The following is a 13,001-nucleotide window of genomic DNA, read 5'->3' as shown; positions in this document are numbered from 1 at the left end:
TTTTTCAGCCACGGCCGAAGTGTTTAACAAGTCATTTCCTCGCTCCAGAAACAGCTAAAAATTAAATGTTCATATGACAAACCAATATGCCTCATTCTTGGCAGGTGAGGGCCTGCATAACTGTGTCCAGATTCTTGAGTGTTGTTGAAGCTGCATTCATCCAGGCAAGTGGAGAGTATTCCATCACACTCCTGACTTGTCCCTTGTAGATGGTGGACAGGTTTTGGGGAGTCAGGGGGGAGGTGAGTTACTCGCTGCAGGATTCCTAGCCTTTGACCTGCTCCTGTAGCCAAAGTATTTATATGACTACTCCAGTTCAGTTTCTGATCAATGGTGACCCCCACAATGTTGATAGTGGGGGATTCAGCGATCGTAATGCCATTGAAAGTCAAGGGGAGATGGTTAGATTCTCTCTTGTTTGAGATAGTCATTGCCTGGCACTTGTGTGGTGCGACTGCAGGGTAACTCAGGTTCATGTGGATCCTGTTTGAATCTCTGCAGCCAATTTTGTGAATTGGGAACACTGTCTCATCTGATGACTGCCCCAGAAATCAGGGATGTATGGTCACCCTATTCTTGAGCATCCACTTTCACTTCTTCCCATCATTGGCAGCTGCACCTTCAGCTGCCTGGACCCTGTAGTTTGGAATGCCCCCCTTCAACCCTGCCACCTCCTGCTCCTGCTGTAAGACCGTCCTTAAAATCGACATGTTTACCAAACTTTTATTCACCCCTGCTGATACCACCTCCTTTGGCTGGTTGTCATGTTTTTTTGACCATGCCTCTGTGAATCGTTTTGGCACGTTGTGGTTTACACAACGTAAGGTAACAGGCATGTGAAGCAGCTTGGGCTGCTCATACAATTTTGCTGAAAAAATACAGAACATTTAATTCTGCAAATCCTCCATTGTGGTTATACATCTTGGCCCGACTGTAAGGAAGTGGTGCCAGCTATGCAGGGATACTGTGTGTTTAGGAATGTGCAGGATGGCAAATAATGGCCCATTGCAGCAGATACCTTTCTGACAGGTGAGAGGGTTTCACGGGGCTCTGAACAGCCCTGGCGGAGAAATGTTTACAAACTTGAAAATCCCATTGCAGAAAGGGTGATGGTGGCGGCGGAGCGCTGGCCTGTTGTTACCCGCCTAGCACCAGCCCAGCCCTCCACCCCCCTCTCCTCTCCGTCCCTCCCCCTCTGCTCCGCTCACTCGGTTGTGGGAAGTTGCCATTTAAATACACAAGGAGCAACATGGCGGACAGTTGGGAGAGTCCCTCTTCAGAAGCGAAGGTCAGGTTGGTGAACCGCTGCTCTTGCTGACCCCCCAGCCCGTTCAACCGGTGAGTAGGCCGCTCCTGTTCTCGGGTTGGCCTTGACGGAACAGCTGGCTGTTTTTTATTTTTATCGCTCGGGCGGGGGGGGGGTGAGACGGAGGGAGCCGAGGCGACGACGGCGTGGGTCTGTTCCGACAGCGGCCGGGCCGGGGGCTGCCCCTCCGTGAAGCCGGTTTCGCTGCCGCCGCCGGGCCCGCAGCCTCCTCTTCCTGCGGAGTGAGGGGGTTCGGGAACCTTCCAGCCCAGCGGGCCCCCGTCAGGGACTCTCCAAATCCACAACTTCTCCACTGAGGTCACGAAAGTGTGTGTGTGTGTTTTTTTTTCCATTAAATTCAGTGGGGCCTCGCTGTTGCCGTGTTCCTCTGTACATGTTATTGTCGGACTGGCTTGGTGCTGAAGCCGCTGCCGAGAAGGCGCCGCTTTCTTTAATTGGGTTAAGCATTTTGCTAAAATACGAGCTTTACTTTTGGCTCAACCTAACTGCAACGGAAGCATCCGAACGGCACCGTTGACGGACAGCGACACTGACCAATCGGAACGCCTCCAGTGCCTTGGTGAAGTGGGAATACTCGCGATTTAAACCAATAGATGGTGGATATACTGGGGAAGGGGCGGGGACGGGTTTTCCCCAGGGCTTAAAGTTCGGTCACGCTGAAGCTCCCTAAACGGTTCAACAGTAATGATAAACACCGAGTATCCCAACGCACAGGCGCCGAGTTATCTCGCAGTGTCTCTCGGGAGTTGTAGTTTAACAGGCTGGGTCTTTCTGGTAGGCGCTGTGAATGGAGGGTGACGCAGGACTGCAACTCCCAAGGACGTTGATTTGACGGTGGTGATTTGCCTCCCTCCCCACCAGCAGCGGCAGAGCTGGGTCTTTGGGTTATCCTGAAAGATAAAACGGTGATTAAGGCGGGGATCAATGGCAGCTTCTTGGCCAATCCACTTAATGTGGCTGACCTGGTCCTTTTGAGCTTGCAGGAGCTGCTCCTCGATTCATCTGCATACCGCAAAGTAAAACTTTTTCTCCTTTTCCCTTAATGTACACCAGGCATTACTTTTATTTGTTGGCTGAGATTATTTTCCGGGATTTCTTCAACCTGAAGTTCAATTCCCCACTCAGTGCGGTAGTTAGTTAATGTTCAGAAACTTGAAATAGAAAAATACCAAGGATCCTTTGTAGAAACGCTGCAGAGCTCTGTGAAACCTAGCCTTTTCATACTCCGTATTTGAAAACTATTGCCCTTTTCTCTTTCTAATAACACGTTGTATTTTGGAGAATATTTTGTTCTCACTTTCCGCTGTTGTAAAAGAGGAACGTTTTTCGAAAATGTGGCCTGACTTAGTACATTCATCTGGGTCTACAATTTTAATTGTCCACAGATTTAATCATTCATCTGTGTGAATGATCAACATTACTTACTTGTTCTGCGAAATAAATTATTTTCCATACTGATTAACATACTTACAATACTGGGTTACCGTTCTGTTGATACAAGCGATGGTCTCCACATTTCATGCATCAGACTCGACAGTTTTGACAGGTTATTTGATCGTGGAGAACACCTAGCTGAGCCTGATTATGCAGTTACATTTTACATGTGTACTATGGTGCAGAAATCACTGTGTCCTGACCGGAAACCAAGATCCATGTTCTATATTTTTCCCTTCCCCATTGGCAGTAGCCAAATTAAATCCCCAGCCATTAGCATTCCTACCCTTCCCCTTTCACTTGCTCAAAACTTAGGAAACATTAGGAATGTAATAATTCTGATGAAAGGTCACAGACCTGAAACATTAAGTCTTTCTCTCTCCACATATGCTGCCAGACTGCTGAATATTTCCAACATTTTCTGTTTTTATTTCAGATTTCCAGCATCTACAGTACTTTGCTTTTGTAGCAATGATATGGGTTGTTATAGTGCCCAACTGCTCTTAAGATTGGTAAATCCGCACAGACTAGGGATTTCATTTGGGCTGTTGCTTGTTTGTTCAGTTCCATTAGTGGTGTGATTACCAGCTGAACTGTGAGGACGTTTTCTTCTGTAGAATTTATCAAACGATGCAATTATCAGGAAACATAGTTGGTCTTTCCCTAACCAAAGCATTATCCATTGGTTCACCTAGCTGTCTTTATGTTTACTATAATCCACTAATAGCTCTAGATAATTTTCAAAACCAGCCATGATTTTGTTTCACCAGACATGCTGGTACCCTGTTTCTCAATTCTTTCATCCAGTTATTAAAATAAGATGCCTTATGTTCTTTTGACAGACATAACTTGGAACTGTGTATCCTCATCAAATCTTCTGCCCAACAGAATTACTTTCCAGTTTTGGAATTTGCCAGACCTGTGAAAATCAGAGATTACGTTCATCACCCATTTCTCCACAGAATGAAGCCCCAAGGCAGATAATCTTTCCTCAGATTTGTCCCTGAGCTCCCTTTAATTTCTCTGCATCTTTACTGTAAATGTAGGGACCAAAATCAAGCACATACTTCAAATGTAGCTTCACCAAGACAGATAAAGTTGCATCACCAACTTTTTAGTTTCTTTCCCACCTGTGAATATTGAACTCAAGGCTTCACTGATACACCCATTTAGACCCCCCCCCCCCCTCCAAACTGCTTTCTACTCTTTGCCACAATCATGTTCCTATTCATTTTATAATCCATATTTTTATATCTACCTAATCTGAAACTTTACGTTATCCATGTTCCTATTCATTTTATAATCCATATTTTTATATCTACCTAATCTGAAACTTTATGTTATCCATGTTGAACTTATATTTCTATCTCTCTGCCCATTAATCTAGCCTGTATTGGTTAATCGGATGTTGGTTAGCACCTAATTTTATGTCAACTGCAAATTTAGACAGCTTGGCCAACATGCCATCTTCTGTCTGTATGAAACAGTAGCTCCAGCACTGACCCCTGTGGGACACCACCAGTTTCCATTCTGACGTTATTCTTTGTTGTTCAGGTATCAGCCTTGGCTCAGCGTTGGCACTCTTGCCTCTGAGAGATCACGGGTTCAAGGTTCCTCGAGATGCTTTAAAACCTGCTGCTTCAAACAAGTTTTCAGTCACCATCCTAATGTTTCTATTTTTAGCTAGGTGTCAATTTTTTTTTCTGATTACGCATCTGTGAAGCAGTTTGGGAATTTCTGCTACATTAAAGTTGCTATATAAATGCAAGTAGTCAGGTGCCATTTGTTGAATGAGACATTTAAGCAAGCCCCACGTGTGCTTTCTCAGGTGGATGTAAAAGATTCCGTGGCACTTTTTGAAGATAAACAGGGAGTTCTCTTCGTGTAAATAGAAACGCAAAGTGTTGGAAATACTCAACAGGTCTGGCAGCATCTGTGGAGAGGGAAACAGAGTTAATCTTTCAGGTCTGTGAACTTTCATCAGAAACAATCCAGCTTTTCTGTCTGTGTAGGATATGCGGAACATCCTCCTAAGTGTCCACATCTTGAATGCATTCAGCTTATCAATAGATGCTTTTTGTTGCCCATGTCTCGGAGGCATATAACATAGATGACAAAATGTAGCACCTCAGCATTCTTTTCCTAAGATTCAGGTTCAGTTTCTTTGATGTAGCCAAGTATGACAGGGGCAGCCCAAACTCGGAAGAACGGCTACCATCTGTTGATGCCACTCAAACCCAGAGAAGAACTATTGGAAATTGGAACTTGGAATGTGAGGACACTCCTACCAGAGTGGTAAAATAGACAACTACATGAAAGAGATGTTAAGACTCAACATCGACATTTTAGGATTGTCAGAAGTTAGATGGACGAAATCTGAGATAATAGACAAAGGAAAGCAGGTGGTAATCTTCTCAGGTGGCAGTGAACATAAGAATGGAGTCAGGATAATGATAAAGGTAGCAAGAACCATGCAGGGATATTGGCCAATATTAGAGTGGGTGATTATGGCACAACTTAAAGGGAAATGATGTGTGTTTATAACTGTGGGCCCACGCAGGATCACAGTGATGAAATTGAAGTAGTCTATGAGGAGGTGCAAAAAGCATTGAAGCATGTGATGAATAGAGAGAAAAATAAAAACGAAGTGCTGGAAATATTCAGATTAGGCAGCATCTATGGAGAGAGAAGTAGAGTTAACATTTCAAGTCTGTGACCTTTCATCAGAACTGGCAAAGGTTAGAAAAGAATTTGGTTTTGAGTAAGTGAAGGGGCAGTGGTGGTGGGAGGGTTTGGTGGGGAAGAGAACTAAAGGGAAGGTGTGTGATAGGGCAGGAGAGATTAAATAACAAAGCTGTCATGGGACAAAGGCAAAGAGTGCGTTAATGCTTGTGGTGAACAACAAAGCATTAGTCCAGAGAGAGTGTTAATGACCAGCAGCTCTGTCCACATGAAAACCAGGCACGTGGTTAAAAAAATTAAATCAAATTTTTTTTTTTTTAAATGCCAGTCATGCTCTGAAATTGTTGAACTTAACGTTGAGTCTGCAAGGCTGCAGTGTGCCTAATTGAAAGATCAGGTGCTGCTCCTCGAGCTTGTGTTGATGTTCACTGGAACACTGCAGCAGGCCAAGGACAGGGATGTGTGCTGAAATGGCAAGCAACCAGAAGCTTGGGGTCATGCTTTCGAACTGAACGGAGGTGTTCCGCAAAGCGGTCACCCAATCTGCGTTTAGTTTCCCCATTGTAGAGGAGACTGCATTGTGAGCAGTGAATACAGTATACTAAATTGAAGGAAGAACAAGTAAATCGCTGCTTCACCTGGAAGGAGTGTTTGGGGCCTTGGATGGTGAGGCGAGCGGAGGTGAAAGGGCAGGTATTATACCTCCTGTGATTGCGTGGGAAGGGGACGAGGTGTCGGGGGTGACTGAGGAGTGTTGCAGAGAAAACAATACTTTCGGAATGCTGACTGGAGGGGAAGGGAAGATGTTTTGTGGTGGCATCACGCTGGAGATGGCGGAGGATTGTTCTTTGGATGTGGAGGCTGGTGGGGTGGAAAGTGAGGACAAGGGGAACCCTGTTGTGGTTTTGGGAGGGAGTGGAAGGGGTAAGGGCAGCAGTGCAGGAAATAGGTAGGACACGGTTGAGGGTCCTGCCAACCACAGTGGGGGTGGGGGGGGGTGGGGGGAATCCTTTGGTTGAGGAAAAGGGAAGACGTTAGAAGCGCTGTTGTAGAAGCTCTCATCATCAGAATAGATGCGTCGGAGACAGAGAAACTTGGAGAATGGGTTGGAGTCCTTGGAGGAAGCAGAGTGTGAGGCAGTGTAGTCAAGGTAGCTGTGTGACCCGGTGGGCTTATAATGAATGTTAGTAGACAACCTATCTCCAGAGATGGAGACAGAGAAGTCAAGGGAAGTGTCAGAGATGAACCATGTAAAGGTGACAGAAGGTGGAAAGTGGAAGCACAGTTGAAGTTTTCCAGTTTGGAGCGAGAGCAGGAAGCGGCACCGATGTAGTCATCAATGTAACGGAAAAAGAGGTGAGGGTGAGGGTCTGAGTAGGACTGGAACAAGGAAAGTTCGACATATTCCACAAAAAGAAAGGCATAACTAGGACCCATGCAGGTACCCACAGCAACACCTTTTATTTGAAGGAAGTGAGTGAAGTTGAAGGCGAAGTTGTTCAATGTAAGAACAAGCTCAGCCAGGCGGAGGAGGGTGATGGTGGATGGGGATTGGTTGGGCCTCTGTTCAAGGAAGAAGCGGGGAGCCCTCAAACCGTCCTGGTGGGGGATGGAGGTGTAGAGAGATTGGATGTCCATAGTGAAGAGGAGGCGGTTGAGGTCAGGAAACTGGAAATTGTCAAAAAGAATAGACACATCTTGATCATGTTGGCTCTATATTTCAAAATTCAGACTAGCAGTTGAAAATTCCAGACCTTGACTTTTATCTTAAAACATACTATACAGTTTTACATGTCCGAAAGACTAACTTTGTTGTTGTCGTGCTCATCGTGCTGATATCGTTCTTGCTTTCTTTCCTTCTTTCAGAACAAATGACCTAGAGTTGCATGTCCAGATATCAACTTCCTTCATTGATTTATTTGAAATGCGCGAAAGCAAGGGTAGTTCTTAAAAAAAAAGTTGCGTAGATACTGCACATACATGAAGATTGCACTTGAAAATACAGATAAATGCAGTGATCAACTATATATAACTTATCGTTGAATCACTGGGATTCTTCCTATATTTAAAACACTGGTTTAAAATAAATAGGTAGTTTTACTACTGTGTATTATTTACTATGGTTTTTATTGAATTTCCATAAATATATTATGCCTGGTGCTGTATTTAATGAAGTTAAGTTTACAAAATAGATTCTGCAAGTCACAAAAGTTTTCAGCCTTGGCTCAGTGGTGGCCTGTATTAGAAGCTTGGTTCAAGGCTTTCACCAGTATTTGAGCACATAATCTAAACTGTCACTTCAGTTTAGTAATGCATTATTGGAGGTGACTTTTTTTGGATGAAACATAAAACTCTTGGCTTGATATAAAATATGATATGGCACTGCTTGAAGAAGAGCAGAACTGGCCTAAACAACTTTTATCCCTCAACCAATACCACCAGAAACTGCTCATTCACCTCGTTGCTGTTTGTACAGTCTTGCTGTGTGCATTTGTGTACACAAGAGTGACTACTTCAAGTAATTCATCAAGGGTAAAATGCTTTGGGATGTCCTGAAGTCAGGAAAGATGCTATATAAATGCAAGTTTGTTTGTTCTGTAAAATAACTATCTGAGGTGGAATGTCTTGGCTTAGTGAGAACTGAAGCATGAAGATCAGGATGGCCCCTAGTTCACGGAGTCTGGACTGATTTAGTTGGGGTGGCAGTGGGGATATTGTAATTAGGCTTGATTTTCTTGGCTATGAAGAAAATAAAAATCCTGATAGCTATCCAATGATGCCTGCCATATCTGTTGATGTTGGGTGAGGATAGGGTCAGGCTCAGGTTAGATACTTCTGTATATTTTTCCCCAATAGTGAAATAGCTTGTTGGTGCACAGTCAAGACTGATATGAAGAATGACCAAACTAATGAAGACCTACTGAGCTTCTGGAACTCTGTCTTTGCGAATAGGGAGATGGAGCGGGGAAGAGACCGTAGAGTTGCAACCCTTTGTATTTAAAGAGTTAGTGGCTGGTAGTCATGAGAGGTTTTGCTTTTTTTTTTGTCGTCAACTGTATTCTATTGGCATTGTTGTCATGGTGCATTGAATCATAGAATCTTATAGCACAGAAGGAGGCCATTTGGCCCATTGCGCCTGAGATACCTCTTTGAAAGATTAGTGCCATTCCCTTGCTCTTTCTGCACATTCCTGCAATTTTTTTCCCTTTCAAGTATTTATCTAATTTCCTTTTGAGAGTTATTGAATCTGTTTCCAGCACCCTTTCAGGCAGCCCATTCCAGATCATCATAACTCGCTGCAGAAAAAAGTTCTCATCTTCCCTCGGATTCTTTGGTACCCATGGAACTACAAACTATTCTGATATTTCAGCCAAGTATCTTCTCAGCTCGCTTAATTGAATAAACTTGTCAAGCCATTGAGGAGAGCTCTCCCCATATGAATACGTGTGAACGGGATTCTGTTCAGGTATTTAAAAATTGACGGCAGGACAAAAATAAATGAATGCTACTTACATTCCTGCTTTTGAGTCATGTATATTAAACAGTTTCAGCAGCAAAACAAACCATTGCTATATGACTTATTACTCACAACTGAAATGGCAATACCTAATCCACATGAAGCTTTTGTATAATTGCAAATGGATTCAGGTGACTGTTGACTGTCAGTTTGCTGGAGTGTTGCTGTAGTAAAGTACACCAATCCCAATATTGCTAAAATATTAAACTTAATAAAAAGCATAGAATGATATTGGGATTGGTACAGGTTTAGTTTAGAGATACAGCACTGAAACAGGCCCTTCGGCCCACCGAGTCTGTGCCGACCATCAACCACCCACTTATACTAATCCTACACTAATTCCGTATTCCTACCACATCCCCACCTGTCCCTATATTTTCCCTACCACCTACCTATACTAGGGGCAATTTATAATGGCCAATTTACCTATCAACCTGCAAGTCTTTGGCATGTGGGAGGAAACCGGAGCACCTGGAGGAAACCCACACAGACACAGGGAGAACTTGCAAACTCCACACAGGCAGTCCCCAGAATTGAACCCGGGTCGCCGGAGCTGTGAGGCTGCGGTGCTAACCACTGCGCCACTGTGCCGCCCTATTTAAAGTACAAAAAGAAAAATAGTGGGCTTTTTGGAAGATTTTCTCCATTCCTCTTCTAAAAACATTGACTGTTGGGACACAGTTTCACAAATGTCAGTTGGCCTCTGGTAACTCAACCAAGTGGCTACTCTTCATTTGAGAGTTTGGCCAATTAGTATCAACAGTCATTTAACTACAAAGGGCATCTCCAGAAAATCAATAAGCAGGACCCCTGGCTAATATTTGACTTTCTTTTATTCTGCCACTACCTCCCACTCAACTTTTCAGGGCCTAAAATCATAGCTGCCTCTAAAAATGAATATAAATTCTCTGTTACTTTTGGGAATAGTACAGACTGCCTGCACGACCCACCTCATTTTGTGGTACAAAGATCTTCTGGCAGCAGGAGAGCTGTATTATTTATATTGCTGACTAATGTGTACTGCGAGGTGCAATCAAATAGGTATTGTATGAGGAAATAAAACTAGGCTGAACCTATATGAGCGTTTGTTAAACATATTCAATTTGGAGGTTTGTTGAAATCTAGTATGGGATTTAGTTTTGTACCAACACAGAACAATTGGATAGAGTTGAGCAACAAAAGATTGCAATTGCTGTCCCGGCTGAAATCAGATATAGCACAGACCCAAGATCATTGCGCCAATTTTTATATAACTTGCTTTGTACAAGTCCTGTTTCCATGTTTTCTGAATACATAGGGCCAAACATGCCACTTGCAGTGCAATTTTAGTTATATGTAAGTAAAATTTACAAGAATTTTGCTTTCACTAAAGCACATGGCACAGGATTAGGATAGGCACGATGGTACTAGAATACCTGGCTCAGATTCATCTAACCTCATCTGTACCATTTTAATGTCAAGCATTATTTTTTAGCAGGACTTTTAGATTGACCTAAAGTGGTCTCCCTGAAACATAGCCAAGCTTTATTTAAATGTTAATAGTTAGATTTTCCATCCACTTAGGACAAAATTGGGCTGAATGCTCCCTTTGCTGGGCTGAGGAACTCTGTCTTTTGTAGCCCTTTTTAATTCTGAACTTTTACAGGATATTTTTAGCAATGGCTTCTATTCATTTTTGACAATTTTCATCCTTTTAAATTTACCTTGTTTTGTTTATTTGGAACCTTATACAATTGAATATTGTAAAACCAGCTAAGCTAAAAAGAAAATAGAAAAAAATCTGCAGATGTTAGAAATCAAAAATTTAGAAAATGCTGGGAACAGAGAGAGGCGAGGGAAAAGGGGGATGTGAGAGTGAGTGAGAGAGAAAAAGAACAATTGAGAAAGTGAGAGGCAGCGAGAGAGATCAGTTCAATTATCTGCAGTGAACATGCTCATGAAGACCACCTCTTCTTTCTTCATGAACACATCTCTATTGTGAACAATATGTAGCCTCTTGGTTTTATATGTAGCTAAAAGCGATTTTTATACACTGCTCGTAAAAAGTAGACATGATGTTTGAGCAGGTTAATGAGTTTGACTGCTACAATGCAGCCACTTTAGGAAGACCTGAAGAGGGGATGTGAAAAAGTGCACTTGAAATACGAACTTCCTTTGTAGCTGAGGGAGCAATAGTACATCTAAGTAAGGAGTCTCCAGTGCTTGGCATGTCATGCTTTTTTTAAAAAAAGCTTTTTTTTCTATCATCCATGGCTCCCCGCCCCCCCCCCCCCCCCCCCCCACCCAGTTTTTTTTTTTATTAGCATAAAATTGGTAATGGGGATTGGTTTTGAACACTACAAATAGTGTTTCATGAAGTAGGACCCAATGAAAGAAGGTATACCAGGTTGACCACTAGGTGCAAAAGCCAGACTGTGTCTACCTGCTATCTGGCACCAACCCTTTCTGCAGGCCTAGACATACCTGACGATGTTTGTGAGGAGCTGGTGGTCCAGTTTGGCACAGAGACACTTACAGATCTGTGCCATCTACTTTAAGGACACCTGCACCAGTGAGCATTGGATGTCACTTCCTCCCTCAGTGTTTTGAAAATGAGATCACCCTTGGGTGTTATCAATTTGATAATAGGGGTGTCATTCTGAAGTCAGTTTAGTATGGTAGAAATAAGGAAATGAATAACATTTGAATGAATAATAGGATTAAATGAACAAAATCCTGTTGTACCAAAACATCTTATCGAAGTGAAAATGTTTAGCTGCAAAACTCTTAAATGAATCAAAATTCCTAGCATTTATTTTTCTAAATGCTGTATTAGGAAAATAGTCTCAATGTACTTTCTGTAGCATCTGTCACTCCACTGGAGCTTCAATCAAAGTCAGTAACAGCTAATTCAATACTTACAGCTCACAGCTGTGGAATCTAACGGGAACTATATCGATTAGCACTGTTAACACTTCATCATATCTAACAATTCATCACGTTGCACACAATAAAGTGGCTGCGTTGTAGCAATCAAACTCATTAACCTGTTCCAACATCATGTCTGCTTTTTTCTAGCAGTATATATAATCTGTTTTAGCTACATATAAAACTGAGAGCCTCCATATTGTTCACAATAGAATATGCTAATGAAGAAAGAAGAGCTGATCTTCAAGAGCATGTTCACTGCAGACAGATTTCTCTCACCGCCTCTCACTTTTCTTTTTCTGTCTCTCAAACATACGCGTGCACACACATACACACACATCCCTCTTTCCCTCTTCCCACTGTCCAGCATTTTCTGATTTTTGGATTTCTAGCATCTGCAGATGTGTTTTTCTTTTTTGCTTAGCATTTTGTAAATGGTCATCACCAGTAAATTGAAAGCTACCTTTGTTCAGTTAACATCTGTAATGAAGACATTTCCTGATGTACCAAAACACATGTTCATTCTTATCAAAGTGAAAATGTTTAGTTGCAAAACTCTTAAATGAACCAAAATTCCTAGCATTTATTTTTCTAAATGCTGTATTAGGAAAATAGTCTCAATGTACTTTCTGTACCATCTGTTCCTAAGTAGTAGGTAGGCAGGCAGAAAGAGTTGCTGGTGGTGGTTAATTGGCATTCAGCCAGGGTCACTCGGCTCCAGACCTCATTGCAGCCTTGATCCAAACATTGACAAAAGAGCTGAATTCCAGAGGGGAGAGTGACTACCTTTGACACCAAGGTAACATTTGACTGAATGTGGCATTAAGGAGCCCTAACAAAATTGAAGTCACTGGGAATCGCGGGGGTGGTGGGGGTGGGGTGGGGGGGGAACTCTCCACTGGTTGGAGTCATACCTAGCACAAAGGAAGATGGTTGTGGTTGTTGGTGGCCAATCATCCCCACTCCAGGACATCACTGCAGGAGTTCCTCAGGCTGGTGTCCCAGGCCCAGCCATCTTCAGCTGCTTCATCAATGCTCTTCCCTCCGACATAAAGTCAGAAGTGGGGATGTTCGCTGATAGCACAGTGTTTAGTACTATTCACAATGCCTCAGATTCTGAAGCAGTCTGTGTCC

The 13,001-nt window shown here is 42.9% G+C and overlaps 1 protein-coding gene across 13 annotated transcripts in view; it reads left to right on the top strand.

Annotated features, from left to right (window-relative positions):
* The first annotated feature begins 1,186 nt into the window (after window positions 1–1,186).
* Window positions 1,187–13,001, top strand: part of ncoa2 (nuclear receptor coactivator 2) — a 305,628-nt gene continuing 293,813 nt past the window's right edge. For 10 of the 13 annotated variants that reach the window (XM_068031992.1, XM_068031988.1, XM_068031990.1 and 7 more), the window contains exon 1: window positions 1,187–1,338. The gene's annotated coding sequence lies outside the window, so the exon portion shown is untranslated. Of the gene's footprint in view, window positions 1,339–2,326; window positions 2,344–4,589; window positions 4,727–13,001 lie in introns of those variants that run through there. The other 3 variants (XM_068031991.1, XM_068031985.1, XM_068031987.1) reach the window with 2 other exon arrangements.

Source organism: Heterodontus francisci, chromosome 5 (genome assembly GCF_036365525.1).
Source record: "Heterodontus francisci isolate sHetFra1 chromosome 5, sHetFra1.hap1, whole genome shotgun sequence".
In the NCBI taxonomy this organism is placed as follows: domain Eukaryota; kingdom Metazoa; phylum Chordata; class Chondrichthyes; order Heterodontiformes; family Heterodontidae; genus Heterodontus; species Heterodontus francisci.
This window is presented reverse-complemented; position numbering and strand designations above follow the sequence as displayed.